Genomic DNA, 22,113 nt, shown 5'->3' with positions numbered 1-22,113 from the left:
CATCTGTTGTATATGCCTGAGATTACACATAATAGAGGATTGTTGACGGCATTAGCTTAGAGATGGCACAGTGAACATAACACTTTCCACTTGCCTAGTGGTGAGATTAGTGTGACGCTCGAGGATGTCTATAGTATTTTGCACATCCCAATGACTAGTGAGTTAGTGTAGTATGATTTTCAGGATCGTGTCAGGACAGAGGCTTGCAGAGTTGTGTTTGCTGATGATAGCATTGCTAGAGGAGAGATCCACTAGGAGGATATGGTGATGTATTACGAGACTCTCCTTGTGATTCTTGTTGGTTTGATCGGAGGATTTATTTGTCCTAATAGGCGATCATGTGGTTTTGTTGTTGGATGGGGTGAGATTCTCTTGAGTATGTTGAAACATCGTACTCAATATGCTTGGGGTGTTTGTATGTTGGCTCATTTATATCATGATCTTCATCAGGTAGTGTATGATGAGAGTGCGAGTTTGTCTACAGGATTCACTTTATCGCAGATCTGGTGCTGGGAGCACATTGTTATTACTCGGCCTATCCATCATAGAGTGCATGGAGAGAGACATCCATATGTGTATTTTTATGCAGGTATCCTTACTCAGCATAAGCTGGGTAAGATGGAGTATTGGTGTTGGGTGCTTGATTCATTGGATAGCATTACTTGGAGACCATATGTTGATTGTGAGCCATGGATGGATGATGCACAGACATTACCATTTATCATGCAGAGTAGATATTTCATTGGTCAGACGCCTTACATTATTGAGCGACAGTTATTTAGTCACATTCTGAGACAATTTGATATTATTTAGCCCATGCCTACTGGTGTGACGATATATGCTCGGTGTTACAAAGATAGATGAGATTGAGGACCTTTGTTATCATTTTAGATTGCTCATGCAAAGTTTCTTGCTACTCCAAGATTGGCTTATGATATGAGATGCCACATTCTTGATCCTGGGGTTACTATAGAGTATGCTCAGTACATACTAGCTCATCCATTTCCTCACATTATTGATCCAGCAGATCCTCCTCCCAGCTCAGGAGATGAGGATGATGATTCAGATGATCTAGTTTTTAGGAGACATAGATGGAGATGAGAGCTTAGAGCTCCTCAGAAGGCTAGGGGAGGTGGAGATGAGGGTGGGAATGGAGGTGGTGGTGGTAGGAGACCTGGATGGAGAGGAGGTCGATTGAGAGTCTGTGGAGGACCGTTTGGACCAGTTGGCAGGATTGCGAGAGCACGTCCTATGGGTGGGAGAGATGTTGGATGGATTAGGAGGGAGCATGGAAGGGCAGGGATGAGATCACCGAGAGGATTTCCATTGACAGGAGGAGGCAGGGTGATTGGACTAGATGGGGGTTGTGGGAGAGGCATTGATTTTGGACATATTCAGCCAAACCCTAGGGTTATTGCAGCGCATGGTGGAGATGATGAGGATCCTGAGGATCATGTTCCCCTCATTAGATGACAGGTTCAGAGAGTTACTCGGATGGAGACTCCAGTAGTCGAATAGGTTGGTGGTGAGGAGGGGATTGGGATTCATGCACCACAGTAGGATTTGCCAGAGAAGGATGCACCAGTGTGATGCACCAGAGGATGATGTGCCAGAGTAGGAGACCATTGACAGTCTTAGAGCACGGATTGATCATCTTCGAGCACAGGTGTAGACTCTTATGGCTGAGAGAGATAGAGATGTTAGGAGACAATAAGATACTCAGGGTCTTCTTGATCATATTCAGCAGGTTGGGTCAGGTACTCTCTCAAATGACATTGTTAGAGCATTATTTCAAGCTGTGAAGGAGACTTCCTACTAGTGATGATGATATGAGGAGGCAGTTGCAGAGAGTCAGAGAGCAGGTAGTTATCATACTACCGTGTTGATGGATACTAGTAGTGGTGGGGTCATGGGACCTCCTCAAAGAAGTGGTGAGCATGGGAGATAGACATCTAGAGGATCTTCTCGCCCACAACCATAGAGACAAACAGAGTTAGGTGGTAGTGGTACAGGACAACCGTGACTTGATTTGGAGGATTCATATTGTTTATTTCATATCATTGTATACTTGGACTTTTATTGTTTTATGATGATCTATATGCAAACATGCACTCTATATGATGATGATCTTTATTATGCATGTTCTATTTGATGATGATCTTTATGCTTTGTTTATATGGATGCAATGATTATATGATTTTGTTAATTTTCAATTTTGATGATTCTTGGATGCAATTGAAAATGATTACTAACTTAAATGATATGTAAATGATACAAATGCAATGATCTATATGGAAATGCAAATGAATGATTGATTTGGTTTTGTTTTATGATGATGTAAATACAAATGATCTATATGAAATATTTTTGATTTTATATGTAATGTTCATGAATCTAAGTGTAAAGATGCAAATAAATGATCGTTAATAAACTTTTAATGATAATGAAAAATACTAATGATGACACACTACATGATGAATGAACTGCACCTAATTTGAATGCAAACTAATGCAATGATAAAATGCAACTAAATGAAATGGATAATAATTAAAATGATTCTAAAATGAATGCACCTATAATGATTAAATGCAAATTATTTTTGTTTGTCCAAGTATACTCAATCATGATTTATGACCATTGATCTATTAATGAAATGATATGCTTATAATGTAACTGACAATGAATGCTTATAATGCAGACAAATAATGAGCTAATCCAAAATCATCTAACTAAAAATTGTACCACCATTCTTCATATGCTATCTTTGTAACAGTGGTTTGATTTCATCATTGAGCTTTAAAATGTTGTAAGAAAATACAAGCAACTTGACATAATGATTCAAGATAACCTGAGTATTCTTTACATGGATTTTGATATAGCAAGTTAATACAAGCAACTTGATATAATGGATCAAGTTGACCTGAGTATTGCTTGCAAAACAGACAAGGATTATCCCCTTTCATGCATGCCTTGCAACATCCTCCTTGATATTTTTTCAATCATATCCTGAGACAAGTACATACCGTAGTAAGAAATAAACCATAGACAACAATAAAAGAAAATAATCACGCCTTATCATAGCTTCTCTAGTCATGGACATCCTTGAGTTGCATAGAGTACATGATTAGCAATAAAATCAAGATATAAACATTGAATCTTGCATGTCATTCACATGTTCTTATGGTCATTAACTGATATAATCATCTTGATGAATGATCTTTGATAATCCTTTGTTGATCTATTCTTCATTTTCCTGAGTTTCACGATTCAGTTATTGATTAAAACACCTTGATTGATTTGTTTATTTGTTGCTCTTTATTTATTTCAAAGTCCTAGATGTTTTTGGTTTTTCTAAGTTTTTCGAATGTTTTTGGATTTTCAAAGACTCAAAAGATCACCTTAGCAAAAGGAATTAGGATTTTGCCCCCAGTGGAAACAAAAATTTATTATGAATATATAAATTGATCAAGGTCCAAACTATGGCTGGATACAAATGCAAATATGATTGATTTTGATAAAATCTAAGATAGTGAGTACGACAAGTATGCCAAAGATTGATAATTGTTGGTAAGCTGCATATTTCTGCTGATGGTTCAGAGAAATGGATGCAAAGGATGGAATGGATAAGATAAGATAGATGGAAGTGATAGATGTGGTAGGATGGAGTAGATAGGTGTGCAAAGTGATCTCATAGATGGAGGAACTTACTTCTTAGATAGCGCCCGTTTACCAGCTTTTCACCATCTAAATTTATTGCATTTTTTTGGATTTTATATGCTTTTTATTGATTTTTTTAGGACTTTATATTTCAAGCATAGAATTTCTTGAGTTGGATAGAATTGATAGGTTCATCAAACTAATCACCTTCAGGGGTTGATAACTTGTATGCTCCTGATTCATATGTTGCTACTATGACAAAAGGTCCTAGTCAATTTGGTTCAAATTTTCCCTTGTTTTCCCAGTCTTGCTGATTTCTTGGATTCTCCCTTAGAACTATATCTCCAATCTAGAAAATATGTGGCTTGACTCTGTGGTTATAGCCTCTTGCCATTCTTTTTTGGTATACTTTCAAATGTTCTATTGTATTTTGGTGACGTTCCTTAATCAGTTCTAGTTCCTAGAGTCGAGAGACTCTTTGTTCTTCTTCTGGTATAAGACCTTGCAAGGATACTTGTAGAGAAGGTATCTCTACTTCTATAGGAAATATGGCTTCTGATCCATAGACCAAACAATATGAAGTTTCCCCTATTGGAGTGCAGACACTAGTTTGGTATGCCCAAAGAGCAGGGTTTAGCTGAATGTGCCAATCTTTTCCAGCTTCATTGATTGTTTTCTTCAAGATTTTCAAGATAGTATTGTTTGATGCCTCAACTTGACCATTACCTTGTGGATAATATGGATTAGAGAACCTATATTGGATATGAAACTGTTCACATAGCTCTTTCACATCTTGATTTTTGAATGGTCTTCCATTATCAGTGATAATGGTCATAGGAACTCCATAGCGACAGATTATATAATTCAAATGAATGATGATATTTATTTTCTTGTCATTGTTGTTAAAGGCACTGCTTCAATCCACTTAGTAAAATATTTAGTAGCAATCAACATAAACTTATGTCCATTAGAAGATGAGGGATTGATCTTTCCTACCAAATCAAGGCCCCATTGTGAAAATGGCCATGATCCTGTCATTGGATATAACTCTTGTGCTGGTGCATGAATGAGATTTCCATGGATTTGACATTGTGTACATTTTCTAGCATATGTGAATGAATCTCTTTCCATAGTAGGCCAAAACTAACCCATACGAAGAAGTTTCTTAGCCAATGTTAAACCACTTGAGTGTGTCCCACCAATACCTACATGAATGTCATTAAGAACTCTCTTAGATTCATCTTTTGCAAGACATATCAACAAAGTACCATCTAGACCATGCCTATATAAGATATTAGCAATAATAGTATAGTGAGAGGACTGACAGATAAAATTTCTTCTTTGATTACGAGATAATTCAAGAGGAAGGATATGATCTCTTAAATACTGATAACTTTGACCGTATAAGGATTGACTGGTTCCTAATATATGGAAAATTCGATAGGTATGTTGGGATTGAATGATAGGGGTTAAGATATCTTCCATGAGAAATTTGTAACGCTGTTGATTCTCCTTATTTTGCAAGAGAGAGATGCTATTGTAGCCATTGCATCTGTTGCTTTATTCTCATTTCTTGGAATCTGGGTGAATGATATTTCTTTAAAGTGTCCTTTAAACTCCTCCACCAGTTGTTTGTATGGCATAAGCTTATCATCCTTTGTTTGATATTCATCATTTACTTGGTTGATGATAAGTTGTGAATCACCATAGACATGTAGTTCTTTGACGTTCCATTCAATGGCCATTTTAAGCCCGATAGCTAATGCTTCATACTCTGTAGTATTATTAGTGGATGGAAACCGCAGTCTATATGATTTTGGAATTGTGTGTCCTTGAGGTGTGATGAAAAAGATTCCTATGTCTGATCCATATTGTGTATAAGAACCATCAAAATACAATTCCCAAAAGTTTGTACTTACTGTCAAGATATCTGCATCAGGAAATTCGATGTGCAAAGGTATGTCATTTTGTAAAGGTGCATCAACCAATTGATCAACGATGACTTGTCCCTTGATAGATTTTCGGTCAACATATTCTATGTCAAATTCACTCAGTATCATAACCCATTTGGCTAGTCTCCCTGTTTTTTTTTTTTATCAATAAAAGGCCGAAGCCGCATTTTTATTTCATTTGTAAAATTTTTACAAACTCCATTCAGTGTGGGCACCGGTAGGAAAGAATGGAGCTAAGAAAACCTCCGGTCTAGCCCAGATCCCTTAAGGGATCAGATATCAGAACAACTGAATAAAATTTTTTTTACAATTCCTCATCTGAGGGAGATAACTGTCTTAATAAGACATTTTAAGTTTCTTTTTGTGCATAAAATCTCGCACCAAACTCTGGATGTACCCGTCTTCACACAAAAAAGGAGAAACCACTGAAAATTCGAGCTTTAACTTTAGGACCTGAATCCTGCATCTGCAAAAACCTTATTGCAACATGCTCTGTCAAACTGTTAGTAGCATAGTAAGCATGATAATATGTAAAAATCCTTCAATGAATAATAGCATCTTTTCTATTTTATGTAAGAGGATTGTAGCCTGGATAACCCTTAGCTTGAGACCATTTTCACCTTTTAGGATTCAATTTAAGAGATTATCCAGGCTACAATTCTGCCTACACCAATGAGAAATGTCAATTTCTTAATCACTCTTGACACAGCTTACATCTGATGCTCCATAACCAAAATAAATTAATATGCCATTGTATGCACATATAAATGTCAATATACGAGATTATCATGGAATCTGCCAAGATCATGAATCAAAACAAAAGTTCACAGAGAAATATATGTCTGGGTGTAGGAGAAAAACAACCAAAAGAATAAAGGATCTGTACAGAGACAATAGGACCTGTAACAGATCTGAAACAAAGATAGGACTGATCTCAACTGCCCTCTAGAAGCCATTCCATTAATTCGCAGAAGATAGTAAAGACCCAAGTGAACCCCACCCGATATAGAAAAGTCCAATTATCACAACTAATACCCCTATAACTGCACCAGGAACCAGTGTAACCTGGCCTCTAAGTAAAAGACAGGGCTAATATCAATCACAAAGAAGCAATGAGTCAATAATATCAAAAATAACACAGCCAGAGACTTTAACAAAATACACATAGCCTGGCAAACCCCGCTAGTCATAAAAAGATATCATATCTGCCAAAATGAAGACTACACCCGAGCTGCCCGGAGAATACTCAACACAGATACCCTGCAGAGGAGTGTAAACCAGCATGAGCCAGAACATGAATACCCGGCATCAATCTTCAATTAAAACTCCTAAAGCATCCCTTTACCCACAAACAGGGGCATGAGAGGGGAGGATGAAACATGCATATGTGACAGTTTGAATAAGGATATTGCTGAGTTAGAATTTGAGCATATATATACCAACTCATATATATATAGTGTCTGTATGTATATATGTATATTTGTGTGTGTGTAATAATCTGGTTATCTATTTACACCTACCCACATACACATATATTGGCTAGTCTCCCTGTTAATGTTGACTTACTCAACAAATATTTGAGAGGATCTATCTTTGCTATTAGTTTCACAGAATGAATCAACATATAATGTCTCAACTTTTGAGTTGCAAATACAACTCCTAGACATGTCTTTTCAATTGAGGAATAATTTAATTCATAGCCAACAAGCGTTCTACTTATATAATAAACTGCTCTTTCTTTTCCTTCATCATCATGTTGAGCTAGGAGAGCGCCTAATGATACACTTGTTGCTGAGACATAGAGTAACAATGGTTTCCCTTTGGTTGGTGATATCAATACTGGAGGACTCATAAGATATTCTTTTATTTGCAAAAAAGCTTCTTCACATTTTAGATCCCATTTGAATGGAACATTTTTATGTAGAAGATGGGTAAATGGAAGGCATCTATCGGCCAACTGAGAAATAAATCTCCTAATTGATTGCAATCTTCCTTGTAAAGATCACAATTGACTTATGTTCCTAGGTGACTCCATCTCCATGATAGCTTTGAATTTTTCACTATCTACTTCAATGCCACGAGCTAATATAATGTACCCAAGAAGCTTTCCAGAGGTTACCCCAAATGCACATTTCTTTGGATTTAATCTCAATTGATATCTTTCCAGCCTATCAAAAATCTTGCTTAAAATGTTCAAATGTTCTTGTCTTGTATGAGATTTTGCAAGTATGTCATCGACATAATCTTCCATAAATGTATGCATCATATCATGGAAAATTATCCTCATAGCCCTTTGATAAGTCACTCCTGCATTCTTAAGCCCAAATGGCATAACATTCCAGCAATATGTTCCCCATGCACAGGTAAAAGTTGTCTTCTCTTGATCTTCAAGTTAGATTCTTATTTGATTATATCCTGAGAAGCCATCCATTAATGAAAACATCTCATGCCCTAATGATAAGTCCACTATGATATCAATGTTTGGTAGTGGGATATCATCTTTTGGACATGCTTTATTCAGATCTTTGAAATATGTATAGACCCTTATACTTTTATCTGGTTTTGATACTGGTGCAATACTTGAAACCCATTATGGATAAGCAATAGGTCTTATAAAACCCACTTCTAATAGTTTCTTGAGCTCGGTTTTTACAAGAAGAGCAATGTACGGATGCATATTTCTTAGTTTCTACTTAACGAGTTTTGCTTTTAAATCCACATTAAGATGATGCATGATAAGATCTAGATTAAGTCCTGGCATATCTGCATAGGACCAAGAGAAATTTATTTGCCTTTGCTTAAAGAACTCCATGTATTCATTCCTCTCTTTTTCTGACAATGAGGCAGCATAATGAAGTATTTTAGGATCCTTTGATGTACCAATGTTTACTTCTTCTGTTGGTTCTATCAGGAGAGCAGATCTCTCCTAAAAATATGTAAGAAGAATGTCCAACTTTCCATCTTCTGGCTCCTCAAAGAGGTTTTCACCATCAAATATGTCCTTTGTTTTCCCTTTTGATTGATCTAGTGTTGCCATAAAATGGTTTTCAACGATAGGTCTCTTTCCTTGTTTTATTTCACTTTTGCGACTAGAAAGTTTGGCATTCTCCTGACTATGAGAAACATCACTTGATTTTGTAATGGAAGATATATTAGGTGGGATGGGTTCAACAACGTTAAGGTACACGACTAAGTCATGATCATTGGAAAAGACATTCAGTTAGAGGTTGTCTAATATATCCCAATCAATTAGTTCAGGATGAAGAAGGGGTAAATCATAATTACTGCCATCATTAGGTATTTCAACATTCATGACATAATGATCATAACTTGGCATAGAATAGGTACTATCATAGATTTTTTTTTTTTGAGATTTGTCTTTCTCAAGCATCTCTGAATTAGTTCTAACAAAATCAATATTAGCATTTTGTAGTTCACACTCAAGTGCTTCTTCAATTGACATTTGTCCCTTAAATGAATGGATTATATCAACACACACATCTTTAATACTATAAATTCCTTCTTGATTTACCTCATTTGTATTTTGGAGTTGACATACTTGTGTACATGATAAAAAGGATTCTTTTGCTATATTTTGTCTCCTTTCAAACTCAACTTCTTTTGGACTAATAGTCAATCCAACTTGACTATCTCTTAATTCTTCTATGGTTCTGCCATATCTGGATATATCTTGTTCCTCTTTTGATGAAAATCTTGTATTTTCAGATTCTTGATCTATCCTTGTTTGTATTTCTTGTGGAATTACTTCTTTGTCTTTGTCATTCCCTTTCCTTTTTGCATATGCCTCTTTTCTCTGAATTATGAGTTTTTCTTGTCTTGTTTCTAAGTCTATCTTTTGTTTTGCAATAGAAAAGTCTTCTTTTGTAATAGCTTCTTGGTCTTCATTGTGTTCCTTACTTGATGTAGTAGATAAGACATCTGGACCCCACTCATAATCATTTGAATATGTCTCTGAATCATGATCTAAGACTACTCTACTATACCATACAGGAATGTTGACTGGCGTAAAAAGTTCCCCGATTTCTAACATCTCTATTTTTACTGCTTTTGGAATATCTTGTTCAAATTTTGTATTTGTTTGTATTTCCAAAACTTGTTGACAAGATTTTTATTTACCCTTGATGGTAATCTCCTTGTCTTGCTTTTCATGTTCTTCATGCTCCTTTTGTGTATTTGTTACTATTTATGCCACTTGGTGTAGCTTTTCTTGCCAATTTTCTTCTTTAGAAACTGATTTATTTTTCCATTTTTGTTGTTGATGATTATGTTGCCTTTGATCGGATTTTAGATATCCAAGCCCAGATTTATCTTCTTTAGATTGCAAGTGTGGACAAATAGGTTCTGAAATACCTTGATGTCGCTTACCAATTGGTCATTTTCCTTCATATCCCATTTTTTGCATGATTTCATAACCTTTGCCATATTGTTTTATGGGAATATTGACTTCTGCTGCTATCGCTATAGTTTTATCTTCATCCTTGTACAACCAACCAAGAATGTCTTTGTCTTCATTTTCTTCTTCAAGAGTTCCAGCACTAACAAATGTCCCTTTAAACATATGTTTTGGTCTTTCTGATGTCTTTGATTGAATATCTGTAGGCTTTCCATATGACTTAGGGGAAAGTGGAAAATTATGCAAAGAATCTTTTCCCATTCCTTCATCATTTAATTTGAGATTTTCTTCAAAAGTTTCCCATAACTTTGCTTGAATTAATTTGGTAGGATATACTTATTCTACGTTATGTGGAACTCTTGTATCTTGTGTTGGCTTCAAATTATTGCAATATTGACTGGAATCTGCAATTATAGTGATCGATTTTCCTTCATGAGGAAATTTCACACATTGATGATATGTAGAAGGAACTGCTTGCATCTTGTGAATCCATGGTCGTCCTAGAAGAATGTCGTAAGAGAGGTTCAAATCTAAAACCTGACACAATGTACCCCTTTCCATGGGTCCTATTCTTATTGGTAGTACAACAGTTCCTTTAGAAGAACGTTCTGCTTCATCATAAGCCTTGATGGCTCTTTTTTTTTTTGGGTCCATTGCATTTTCTAAATATCCCAAAGCTTTTATCAAACTTAATGTACAAATATTTAAGCTAGCTCCTCCATCTATGAGTACATGTTTGACATGAGTTTTATTAATGGAGACTTCAACATGTAAGGGAGCATTGTGAGGATGTTGCAAGGATGCGTCATCATTTTTAGAAAACGATAAGCAATGAGGAGCTATAAGGTGTCCTACCATGTTTTGGAACTGATCTACATCCAAGTCTTTTGAAACTGTTGTTTCCACTAAAGCTTTCTCCAAAATTTCCTTATGCATAGGTGAAACTTTGAGAAGTTCTAGAATTGATATTTGAGCAGGTATTCTTTGTAATTGCTCTACTAAATTGTATTATTGTGAAGTGGATGTTGGGTCTTTTGCTATACCTGGAAAGGTAACCTTTGCTTTGCTTCTAGTAATAAAATTGATTGGTTCTGAAGGTGGATTATCTTTAACAATGATCACATTTACCACATAATCATATGTATAAGTGTAATTCAGTTTGGTTTTTCCTTTGTCATCTTTTAATTGGGAAGATTCACCTTTGTCATAATTCAGAAGTGGAGTTTTGAAAGCAAAGAGTGATTTGTTTGTCTTATGGCTATCCACTATGATGGTTCCATTATCGATTAGATCTTGAATAAGGTGTTTCAATCTCTGACAATCATGTATTAGGTGTCCTTTATTCCAATGATAATTGCAAAAATGATTGTCATTCCACCAATTGGGCTTGACCGGTGGTTTAAAATTTCTTACTTTTGGTAAAACAATCAATTTGTTGGCAAGTAGAGTTTTTAGAGTTGATTCTAAATGTTCTCCAATGTTTGTGAATTTCCTCTGAGGATTGGAGAAAAAGAACTTGGCTTTATTGTTTTTTGGATTGTTATTGCTTGGGATTTGAGTTGATAGCTTAAAAATTGGTTGTTGTTGTTTTGTATTACTATTATCGTCATTCCCTTCATTACTGACATTCCTATTCTTTGACCAGAACTTGGGTTTGTCATTGTTGTTGTTGTTGTTGTTGTATGAATTATTGTAAAATTTTAGTTCTCCTTTCTTTACCATTGCGTTCTCTATTTTCAGACCATTCTCGATCATTTTGGCAAAAGAGGGAAGACATTGCATCCGTAGTCGATAACTCATTTCACTGATAAGATTATCAATGAATATGTCCATTTTTTCTTGATCAGGTACATCTCGAGGATACCTATTAAACATGTGTTTCCATCGTTGCAAGAAGATCATAAAGGATTCACCATTCTTTTGTTTAACATTGCAGAGATCCAACATTGTTATTTCATTCCTTATATTGTAGGAGTATTGTGAAATAAATCTATTCACAAGTTCTTCAAAAGATTTGATTCTGGATGGTAATCTTGAAAACCACTCCATTGATTGTCCATTTAGACTCCTAGGAAAAAGATGCATAAGGTAAGTTTCATCATGAGAAAATTCCATTCTCATAGTATAAAACTCTGTAATGTGATCTTGAGGATCAAATTTTCCATCGTATTTGTCATATTTAGGAATATCGCAATGTTGCGGAAATGGTATCATATTCAGATTTTTATGAAAAGGATATGGGCATATATCTTCTAATGAATACTTCTTAGAGATTGTCCCGATTTGCATGTCTTGTATCTGTTGTTGTAGAGTTTGTATTTGTTGAGTAAGGTCAATGGATTATCCACTTAGTTTCTCCTTGTTTCTTCGTGAGTTCTCTTATCACTACACTCTTTTCTTTTGTCATCCCTTTCTTTCCTTGTTTCTTCATTGCTTTCTTTGTTCACATCTTCGTTATTTAGCTTATTTGTATTTTGGATGTTACTTCCCTCCACATCTTGTTTCAAGCTTTCTATGTTAAAGTCTTGTGGTAGTTTAGCTCCAGATTTTGCCAACACCGAGAGATATTTCTCTTTTTGCTTTGCCAACAATTTTTCCATTAGCCTATCAAATTTGAAATCTTTCTCAAGGTCTCTAATGGTGTTATTGACTACTTTGTCAACAATTGTAAATCCAAAAGTTTGGAATATAGGATTATCTTCTTCCTCCATTTGTTGTTGTTTTCTAAGTTGTTCGTGTTGGGCTCTAGTCCAAACTTGCATGTGATTATTTCAAAGTTATTGAAATTTCCAAAGGACAAAGTCAATAGGTGATTATTGGTTTAGGAAGATATGCCTTGTTGATTTTACCACTATTGTTTGTTCGTTGGGATAAAGTGTCTCTTTGTTGAAAAGCATGTCTTTGCAAAATTTCACCGTCAAATTCTATACCGCAACCACGTAAGTAGTGACGAAAATGGTGTAGGAATGTCCTATGTTTTAATAAGATCTTGCAATTGATATAGAAGAATCTTATTCTTTTCTAAGTAGCTTTATAACTGGGTTTTCTTTTCTTAAGGTGATACTTAAAAGTCATATAAGCTTTTGACAATTTACAAGTTTATTTGATTCCAATGTTGGTGCCATTCTAATTTTGATGTAACCTAGGTTCAAAATAGGAAAGATATATCCAAGAATATGAACCTAGTATAGATTGATCAAGCTTCGTGATAGAGGATTTGATTATCCTGATTAGAAACTTGATAATGATGTTGATTTTTTTGCACTTAAGATGTTTGAATCAATAGCTTGTTGAATGTTGATGTTTATAGAACTTTTTGGGAATAACCTGTTGGATTAGTGACCTAGTTGTTGAGCTAGTTTAAAAATATGTGATGGTTTAGAGACAAACCTACTTCAAGAAGTATTTCAATACTGATGTTTTGACACTCTAGTTTTGATCTGGTATTTCAAGTATTGGAAAACTTTTGTATTACTCTTTTGATCAAACTTTTTCAGCAATTTGTTGGATTTTTGCTCACTTGTAGATGATAATTTTCTTCAATTGTTGACCATTTGGAACATGTTACAGACATAGAAGACATAATGTTTAATAAACAAAATGCACAAGCAAGTACAAATCCTATGGTAGGCTGAGACAATAGTTGTTGAATCTCACGTGGGGTTTCTCTTGAGGCTACGCTATTCAAAGTGGATATTTAGATGCTTGACCCTACTGGCTCCACCCTCGGCACTCACTTCTTCAGGGCAGCCAAGCACCAGTTTCCATGAAAACTCCCCATGGCAAACTTTATATCTCTACTAGGAACCGTATGTATGTGAGCCACTTCAGAGGTCCGACATCCTGCACCATCAACTAGAAGGATTTTTGCAACTAGTACAAGTGGTTTTAAGTAAAGGCTTCCGCTCATGTGGTCATACATGCGGCACTTTTAGCTCTGTAAATAAAAAAGGTTCCCAACCTATATAGGTTATGTTCCATAGGGTTTATGGGGAAATATAGTGTCGGTATGAACTTATCAACACATGTTGTTTGGGACTTTCGTCACAAACACAATTTATTTATAGTGGATTGGAAGGACTCGGTATTATCCTGTTTCTACTTTAGGTCGTTCCCCTCTCACTGGCCCCCTCAAGGCAGCTTGGGAAGGCAAGCCCTCTAAAAGATTTAATTACTTGAAAGTAAAGAAAGCATAAAAGAGTGGGTTTGGCTTTTTGGTCACCCAATTAAGGGGAGAGCATATACCTACCACTTTCGAGACACATAATATAAGTGTTCTTTTTAATCCTTTCAAAGCAATTGTTGGCTAAGTCCTATTTGGAGATGTTGCTCCAACAAGCATGGTGTTTATTTTAGCCTTTTTTTAAAAAAGTCTATGTGCAACTATTTTAAAGAAGTTACTAAAAATGCAAGTTGCATGTTGTCAATTCATCCTTTTAGTTAAAATAAATGAACAAGATATGATATGTTACTTCCCAAAATAAGGCTTTTAATTAACTAGATGATGAAATGCATAAAATTTGTCTTAATTACCATCCTGCACATGCATGTTAATAGTCTGAAAAATCTGATTTCTTGGACATTCGGACCTGCAAGAAATTTTTGTTAGTTTGTAAACAGAAGCGCTAATCTAATATATGCGCTATCTTCTTGCTCAAAAGTGCTAACCTATAGGTCAAAAGCGCTAACCTAGACTGCAAAAGTGTCGCTCTGTGGATACAAAAGCGCTAACCTAAAATGCTTATGCGCTAACCTATGGTGCAAATGCTCTAACCTAGAATGCAAATGCACTAACCTACGAAACAAAAGCATTGTCAGAATTCACACATGCATGAATCTGCATTACAAATGCATTAATTTTACTTTTTGTGAGATTTTTAAAGGTATATGCGAGGTCCATGACCCCCACGGTGGGTGCCAAAATGTGTCAACTTGAATTTCATCCTCAGAATGTTACCTTCTATAAGTTAGTTTCACAAAATACAAATGGAAATACTATAGGAAATCCAAACTCAACCAATGAAACTACATGAAGTACATATAAAATAAAATACTAATATTACCTTCATGGCTTATGTCTCATTGTGTCCTAACTCCATTGTTCTTGGTTGCAGATGGTGTGCTCTCAGACAATGCACTGATGGCTTCCAAGATGGCATATGAAGAATGGATTGATAACTTGTAGTTAACTGATACTATGATATGCAATACTACATGATTATGCTAAAATGATTATGCTATTACTATTTGCTTGTGCTCTTAAAACTCACGGATGCATATGATTAGCTTGAAAATGCACTTGAAGTCTCTTGAGGTCTAACTCTCTCTCAACTGAAGCTCTTGATTTTATAAACCTTGAGAGGATTAGATGATGTGGCTTAGATCAACGATCTTGATTAGATCTGCAGATTTGGATGGCTGTGAGCAAAAGTGAAGGTTGAGAGAAAGGGGGAAGGAGAAGACAAGTGTCACTCATCTCACTTTGACTATGTTGCTGACTGAGAGAATCTAGGGATGGTTGGAGGAAATTTAGGCATGATAGGACAAGTGGACTCAAGTCCTTCCTAAGATGTAGGGGTGTTGGAGAGAATATAGTAAATGGTTATGAAATATGTGTACGTACACAATATTCATTAAGTTTGGAAGTTGGAGATAAATGATGAATTAATATTTAAGAAATATTAATTTCTTTAGCCACATGTTGGATGAGTTGGCAAAGGGAAGATGAAGTGGAGATGGAGGGTAAGTTGGATAAGAATGATTAAATAATTTAAGAAATCATTTAATATTTGAGACTATAGGATAGGAGAATAACTATTCAATATTAGATATTTAATTGTTTGGAGGAGATAACTAAATATTAGATATTTAATTAACTTGGTTAAAAGGATAATTAAATATTAGATATTTAATTAATTAGAAGAATAGGATAGATGAATTAATTAATAAAATATTAATTAATAGAAAGACACGAAAATGAATTAAATAAATTAATCTTTTAAAATTAACTATTTAATAGAAGAAAAATCATTAAATAAATATAAATTGCTCATAGCCATTTTTATGTGTATACTACAACTTTCTTAATGATTTTCAATATTGTTTTATTTGTTGCCTCTACTTGTCCATTGCTTTGCGGATAATATGGCGTGGAAAATCTTTGTTGTATTTGAAATTTATCACACAATTCTTTCACTTCTTGATTTTTAAATGGACGCCCATTATCTGTTACGAAGCACATTGGAATCCCGTATCTTCAGATAATGTAATTGAGCATGAACTTTTCTATTTGCTTTCCAATGGTGTATGTAAGAGGAATTGCCTCGACCCATTTGGTAAAGTACTCAACGGTTGTTAAGATGAACTTGTGCCCATTTGAAGAAGTAGGATTGATTTTACCCACTAGTTCTAATCCCCATTGTTAAAATGGCCATGGTGATGTAATGGGTTGAAGATCTTGTGCTAGTGCATGAATGAGATCTCCATGCATTTGACAGTGCTTACATTTCTGCACATATTTATAGGCATCTTTTTCCATAGTTGGCCAGTAATAACTTGTTCTTAGCAATTTCTCTGATAATGGTGGACCACTTTGGTGCGCCCCACAAATTCCATCATGGACTTCCTTTAAGGTGGTTTGCGCTTCATTTTCATCAAGACATCAGAGAAGAGTTTCATCAAATCCCTTTCTATACAATGTATCAGCTATAATAGGGTGTCTAGATGCGTGATGAATAAGAGACTTTTTTTGATTTCAAGATAGATCCCGTGACATGTACTGGGTGTGTAAATATGCCTATATCTCATTGTACCAAGGGGATTCTGGACCCACAATTGCACATACATATTCTATTGAGGGAGTCTCATATGCCGGTATCATCAACCGTTCTATAATAAACTCAAACTAAGTTTCATTATTAGGCATATTTATAAGAGACCCTACTATAGCCATGACATCAACTGCCTTGTTTTGTATCCTTAGAATCTGTTCGAAAGTGATTTTTCTGAAATGCTCTGTGTAATTTTCTACCATTTTCTTATAAGGATGGAGTTTGTCATCTTTCGTATTGTAGTCATTGTTAACTTGGTTTACAATCAGTTGTGAATCACCATAGACCTATAATTCTTTTATTCTCCATTGTATAGTTGTATGAAGCCCTTTGAGGAGAGATTCATACTCAGCTATATTGTTTGTGCATGGAAAATTTATCCTAAATGACTTAGGTATACAATCACCTTGAGGGGTGATGAAAAGAATCCCTGCTTCAGATCCATGACTTGTATATGACCCATCAAAGTATAATTTCCACATTACAGATGTTGTTAATGTAAATATCAATTCGTCTGGAAAGTCTATGAGCAACAAGTGACTATCTTGTAAAGGAGCCTTTGCTAACCAATCTACTATAATTTGTCCTTTGATGGCCTTTTTGTCTATGTACTCTATATCAAACTCACTCAGGCTCATGACCCACTTAGCCAATCTCCCGGTCAATGTTGCTTTGCTCAATAGATACTTGAGTGGATCAAAGTGTGCGACGAGTTGCACCTTATGACTCAACATGTAATGTCCAAGCTTTTGAGATGTGAATATTACGGCTAAGCATGCTCATTCTATAGGAGTGTAATTAAGTTCATAACCGATCAAGGTTCTACATATATAGTAAATAGCTCTTTCTTTTCCTTGTTCATCATGTTGTTACAACAAAGCTCCTAGAGTTGAGTTTGTTGTTGATATATATAGTAATAAAGGTTTTCCTGGAGTAGGTGGTACTAACACTGGTGCATTTAGAAGATAATATTTCAGAGCTTGGAAAGTTTCTTGGCATTGTTCTATCCATTTAAAAGTAACTCCTTTCTTGAGTAAATGCTGGAATGGATGACATTTATCTGTCATCTACGCTATGAATCTCCTTATGGATTGTAGTCTTCCTTGTAACCCTCTTAGTTGTTTAAGTGTTGATGGAGGTTGCATATCTATGATTGCTTTGACCTTGGCAGGGTCTACTTCAATTCCTCTGTTTGACATGATAAACCCTAACAATTTACCTATTGTTACACCAAACACACACTTCTTTGGGTTTATCCTGACATTGTACTGCTCCAACCGATCAAATATTTGTGCAAGGACCGCAAGGTGACCTTATCTTGTCTGTGATTTAGCCAATAAGTCATCCACACAATATTCCATTATGTTGTGGATCATGTCCTGAAATAGCATTGTCATGGCTCTTTGGTATGTTGCTCCTGCATTTTTGAGACCAAATGGCATCACATTCCAACAGTATGTTTCCCATGGGCAGGTAAAGGCCATTTTATGTTGATCTTCTGGTACAATTTTAATCTAGTTGTATCCTGAGAAACCATCCATTAAATGGTAACATTTCATTTCCAGTTGTTAAATCAACTATCATATCGATATTGGATAGTGGGAAATCATCCTTAGGACAAGCTTTATTTAGATCCCAGAAATCGATACAGATTCTTATGCCTCCTATGGGCTTAGTCACAGGTACCAGGTTGGATATCCATTCCTCATTGTCGATAGGTCGATTGAAACCTACATCCAGTAGCTTTTGGAGTTCTATTTTAACTAGTAATGCAATTTGTGGATGCATTTTTCTCAATTTTTGTTTGTAAGGTTTAACTCCTGGTAGCAACGGGAAATGATGCAACGCTAACTTAGGATCTAAGCTTGTCATATCTGCATAGGACCAAGCAAATTTGATAGCCCGTTGTTTGAAAAAAAGAATGAACCTATCCTTTTCTTCTTTGTTTAGTGTTTTTGCTAGGTGAATGTTATGTACAACCTCTCCTTCTTCTATATTTACCTCTTCAGTTTCTTCTATAAGCAATGTTGAATTTTCTCTTTCAATAGGGAGAATACGTAACTCTCTCTTTCCATTATGGTTATTTTGATATGTATCTTTTGTTGTAGAGGTAATTGCCTCTCCAAAGTATGTTGTCCTATCCAGGTCTACAACAAATCCTGCTTTGTGGTCACCTTTTGGAAATCCCTCTCCGACTCCGAGGAATTCTACAATTGCTTCATCATTTTTGAACCAATCCAGAGTTCATTTTTCTTCTTTCCCCCAGTCAATCAAGTGTGAGTGTATAAGCGCTAAGTCATTACTCCCTTCTGTCATAACAGATTCTAATAACATGAAGACTTGATTGTTTGAGTGACTTGGTACATTTTCATCTTTTGTAGGCTTTATTTGATACCTTAGTATTACACTTGTTCGTGGGCTGGAATCATGGAGCGATAAGAACTCATAGTCATGAGAGTATGTCTCACTTTCAATGTATGTTTCATCATCTGAGGTATCATCACTTATCTCCTCTTGTTCCTGCCTCTGATTCTATTGTAGATCGGCTGGTCTTCATTGCACACTAGTTACCCTTCTTAAGCTTGGTATAAGTTGTTGTAATCTTTCTTCATCTTATTCATTAGGTTGAGCTTGAGTAGTTTCCTGTGGCAAGAGTATTGATAATAACCATGGATTTGTTTCATCTGTTGGTGGTAATCTTGTGTCTATTGCAACATTAGCTTGTACTATTGTGTCAACAACTGTATCATTTTGTGATTCAGTGCTAGGCTCTTGTAGGAGTTGTCTCATGTCTTCCCCATCTGATTCCATGCTAGGGGATGTGGGTATTTGATTACTTTTTGGAGATGAAGAGGGAAGCACACGCGTGGACAAATCCCTTTGTGGTATATAGTCTGACGATTTCATTGGTCTATTTAATATATCTAAGGTACGTTGTCATGCCTCTCTGATATGCGATACATGCATATAACCTAACCCTTGATTCCCTAGATTGTTGTCAGGGACAATAGGTTCTAGTCTTCCTTATTGTTGTGACCCCAAGCCTGTGGTACCATCATATACATGTCTCTAGAGAATTTTGAATCCATTGCCATACTGATCTAGGGGTATTCTGGGTATTGTCATATGATCCTCTTCTCTATATATCCAATGGTTGACATCTTCATTAAGGGATTCTTCCTGTAAGTCACCCCATCTAATGAAAGAGCATGAGTCTGTGTATCTGACAATTTCTTTTCCTTCGTCTTGTTTTTGTACTGCATTTTTAGGCTTCCCAAAAGACTTAGGAGATAGAGACAATTGTTTTCCATTTGAAGTATTTGCAATAGATTACTCTCCACAACCACTATATTTTATCTGTAAAGAAGATGTTGTAGGCATATTCTTCTTTGTTTCTGTGATTGTTAATGCATCTAGTTGTGTAGTGAGAGGTCTTGCATGATTAATAGGTACCTGATTATCCACACTTTCTTTCAAGTAATTGCAATGTTGGAAGGGATTTGGATCACCTTTTATGGTGATTTCAATACCATTATATGGGAGTTTGACACACTGATGAAATATGGATGGTACTGCTTGCATGGTGTGGATCCATGGGTGGCCCAATAACATTTTATATCCCAGTTCTTTGTCCAAGACTTGAAAAGTGGCCTCTATTTTTATAGGTCCCACTTGTATGGGTAGTGTGACAATGCCTTTTGAGGGACGTTCTTCATCATCATATGCCTTGATATTTATCCTCTTGGATGAATCAATGTGAAGTTCAGAATATCCTAGTGCTTTAACTAGTTTTAAAGTACAAACGTTGAGACCGGCTCCTCCGTCTATGAGTACTCTTCTAATTCTTCTCTTATGTATGTAAGCTTCTAGATTTAGCGGGTCCCTACCATGGATTGGAAGGTATTTTCATCTATATCTATGTCCACTATTGAATCTTGAAGTGCTTTGTCTAGAATGGATTTATGAGTGGGTGACATACGCAAGAGTTCAAAAAGTGATATATGTGCTAGGGTTTTCTTGAGTTGCTCCACAACATTATAGGTCCCTATTATTGGTGGTAGGTTTGGTGGTACTCATAAAGTTACCTTTGATCTGTGAGTAACTACTGCACAGTCTATGTCTCTAGGAGTTATTGTGATCGTAGCCACTTTATCATCTCTTTTATAGGTATTGTCGGTATCATATGATGTGTTATCAAGGTTTATGTTAAATCCCTCTTCATAGTCTTCATGTGTATGTTTGACATCCATCATTTGTTCTATGAGCTCATCTTCAAACCATCCTGAATGAGATGGTTCATCATGCCCCCAGTGTCTGAGACAAATATTTCTATCATCATTGTATTTTGGTGCCTCTAACAGCATGCAAATTTGGTTATCATTTGTGTGAGTATCTAGATATTGCTCATCTGGAGAAAGTGTTTCTTGTGAATCATTGTTTACTACATCTCCTGAGCTAATAGAATGAATAGTGTAGTCGTATGAGACCTTTGTGTAGTTAGTTGTATTATTTTGAGTTCCTGATGTAGTAGCATTCCCTTTGTCATGCTTAACAAATGGATCCTTAAAGATTGTGTGATTTGTGTTTGCTGAGGTTTTATCGGTATCGATTATGATTTCACCTTGGTCTATCATATCTTGGACCAAGTTTGTCAATTTATAGCAACTCACCATTTTATGACCTTTAGTCCAATGATAATCACAAAAATCATTATCATTCCACCATGTGGGTTTGAAAGGACCTAGTTCATATACTCTTATTTTTGGTAAAGTGATCATGTTTGTCTGTATTAACTTTTTGAGTGCTGACTCAATAGGTTCTCCTAGAGGTGTGTAATTCCTTCTTGGAGCATTTACCCTAGAGTACTTTGTGTTCATGTTTTGTGTAGCGTTTACATTTGTTGAGGCAGTGTTATTCTCCGTATGTGGATTTGATGATTGACTCGTGCCTAGAGATAAAACCGGTTGAGTTCTATTTACTGTTCGAGCGTCTACAACACCATCATTGGTCATATTCTTGTTTTTCGACCAAAACTTGGATTTGTCATTATTGTTGGTGTTGCCATAATTAATAAGACCTTGTTCCACTAGCCCTTTCTCACACTTTAGAGCTTTCTTTGTGATTTGTTTAAACGTGGTTAAACATTGCATTTGTATCGGATATTTAATCTTAGGGATCAAGTTTTCTATGAACATATCCACTTGCTCCGTTTCTAGAATAATTGTTTTACACCTCCTATAGAGAGCCCTCCATCGTTGTA

This window comes from Cryptomeria japonica, chromosome 9 (assembly GCF_030272615.1).
Source record: "Cryptomeria japonica chromosome 9, Sugi_1.0, whole genome shotgun sequence".
Taxonomy (NCBI): Eukaryota; Viridiplantae; Streptophyta; class Pinopsida; order Cupressales; family Cupressaceae; genus Cryptomeria; species Cryptomeria japonica.
The sequence above is the reverse complement of the archived record's forward strand: the minus strand, read 5'-3'. Positions refer to the sequence as shown.